This window comes from Conger conger, chromosome 16 (genome assembly GCF_963514075.1).
Source record: "Conger conger chromosome 16, fConCon1.1, whole genome shotgun sequence".
Taxonomy (NCBI): domain Eukaryota; kingdom Metazoa; phylum Chordata; class Actinopteri; order Anguilliformes; family Congridae; genus Conger; species Conger conger.
The window spans coordinates 16,171,607-16,174,106 of record NC_083775.1 but is presented as its reverse complement, the minus strand read 5'-3'; the positions used below and the strand labels follow the sequence as shown (position 1 = coordinate 16,174,106).

The following is a 2,500-nucleotide window of genomic DNA, read 5'->3' as shown; positions in this document are numbered from 1 at the left end:
AGGGGGAGGGATGGAGAGAAAGGAGATGAAGAGGGTCAAAACGATTTGATGTTGATAGAGCGGGTCACGTGGAATATGATTTCACATGGCGCTCCATCACATTGGATTATTGCTTTGGTACACTGGGCTGTTTTGCGGTTTTCGTCTATATTGTGGACGCCTTTCGTGCACCAGTCTGAAGGGGCACGCATGTATGCACACGCACACGCACACACAGGCCGGTGTGTCCCCTGTACTCTCTTAGCATCCCTCATGTTCTCAAACTCCACGGCAACCATACCTGAATTCTGTTGCCGTGACAACCTATTTATAGGCATACACCCTGCATATCCTGACACAAAGGCACTTCCCTGGTCAGGAGGTAGGGCAGTGTAAGGATGGGCATATGTGCGTGTGTGTGTGTATCTGTGTGTGTGTGTTTGACAGAGTGCGTTTGACAGCGTGTGGGTGTGGGTGTGTGTGTGTGTGTGTTTGACAGAGTGCGTTTGACAGCGTGTGGGGGTGTGTGTGTGTGTGTGTGTGTGTGTGTGTGTGTGTGTGTTTGTTTGACAGAGTGCGTTTGACAGCGTGTGTGTGTGTGTGTGTGTGTGTGTGAGTGTGTGTGAGTGTGTGTGGGTGTGTGGGTGTGTGAGTGTGTGTGGGTGTGTGGGTGTGTGTGTGTGTGTTTGACAGAGTGCGTTTGAGAGCGTGTGAGTGTGGGTGTGTGTGTGTGTGTGTGTGTGTGGGTGTGTGTGTGTGTGACAGAGTGCGTTTGACAGCGTGTGAGTGTGGGTGTGTGCGTGTGCGTGTGTTTGACAGAGTGCGTTTGACAGCATGAGTGTGTTTGACAGCGTGTTTTTGACAGTGTAAGGGTGTGTGTGTACGTCTGTGTGAGTGACGGGTGTGTGTGTCAGCATACAGGCCCGAGTGTGTGTAAGTGACAGTGACTCACACAGAGATGCCCGTGTCAGCAGCTCCGCAGGGCAGGGACACAGCCCGGGAGAGCCCACAAAACTCATTCACATCAAAGCCTCCGCTCACCGTCTCTTCACCTCGCCCGTTCGTTACGGAGACGCGGATTACACGCTCCTTTCTGAAACCTCCCCGGGGAAACCCCCTTCCCCCTTCCCCAAACCCCCCCCCCCCCCCCCCCTCCTGGAACCGGCGCGCGGCTGGGGTCAGACCTTTCCGCTCCGACTCTGACAGTGCGGGAGGGGAACCCCAGGCTTCCTTCCAGAGCCTTCCGGCAGAGAAGCCCCGTGAGCGCGCCGTGTGTTTGGAGGGGTCGCCACGGTAACGGAGGCGTCTACGCCGTGCGACTGTTTCAGACCCCCCCCCCACCCGCCCGTCTCTCTCTGTCGCGGCCGAGTCTCCCGCACAAGACGGAGACACAGTCGGAGACGCCCCTGGCTCCGGTTACCATGGAAACCGGCGTGGGCGGGGGGACCCTACAGATATTATACTGCGAAATAAAAAGCATACATCACTCTTAAACCAAACAAACCGAGGGAAGAAAAGACAGGAAAAAAGAAACGGAGTTAAATATCTGGGACACGAGATTTCATTTAGCTGCGCTGTGTTTGCGGTTTTCCCTGCCGATCTGCATCTTTTTCACCATAAAGAGTAAATCTGTAAACTAATCAGCGTGTCTGTCTCCAGCTCGAGGGGAAAGAAAAGAGGAAGGATCATTCGATAAGAGCGAGAGAGAGACCGAACGCCGTGCAACGAGGAATCCTCGACAGCCAATCTCAACGGCCGTAGACCCATTACTGCTGCCGCTCCAACCGTTTGTATTCATCATTATCATTAATGTATCAACGACCCATCACTCTCCACACCAAAATCCCACTAACAAGCTTGGGTCAGAGACTGTAATTAAAGTTGGTGTGAAACCGCTGAAATGACACTCAGGACATCTTCCCCAGGCGATGAACTCGCTCTTAAATTCACACAGCCGGCCGACATTCGGTGAAGCGTGTGTGTGCATGAGTGTATGCAAGCGTCTGAGTGTGTGGGTAATAATAGGGTTACATTATCAGTGTTTATACTCTCTCTCTCTCTCAGTAATAATAGTTACATTATCAGTGTTTACACTCTCTCTCAGTAATAATAGTTACATTATCAGTGTTTATACTCTCTCTCTCTCTCTCTCTCTCTCTCTCAGTAATAATAGTTACATTATCAGTGTTTATACTCTCTCTCTCTCTCTCTCTCAGTAATAATAGTTACATTATCAGTGTTTATACTCTCTCTCTCTCTCTCAGTAATAATAGTTACATTATCAGTGTTTATACTCTCTCTCTCTCTCAGTAATAATAGTTACATTATCAGTGTTTATACTCTCTCTCTCTATCTCTCTCTCAGTAATAATAGTTACATTATCAGTGTTTATACTCTCTCTCTCTCTCTCAGTAATAATAGTTACATTATCAGTGTTTATACTCTCTCTCTCTCTCTCTCTCAGTAATAATAGTTACATTATCAGTGTTTATACTCTCTCTCTCTCTCTCTCTCTCAGTAA

At 49.3% G+C, this 2,500-nt stretch overlaps 1 protein-coding gene across 3 annotated transcripts in view; it reads right to left on the bottom strand.

Moving 5' to 3' along the window:
* Window positions 1-2,500, bottom strand: part of LOC133114431 (ubiquitin carboxyl-terminal hydrolase 22) — a 38,920-nt gene that overhangs the window by 12,693 nt on the left and 23,727 nt on the right. The gene's annotated exons all lie outside the window — the stretch shown is intronic.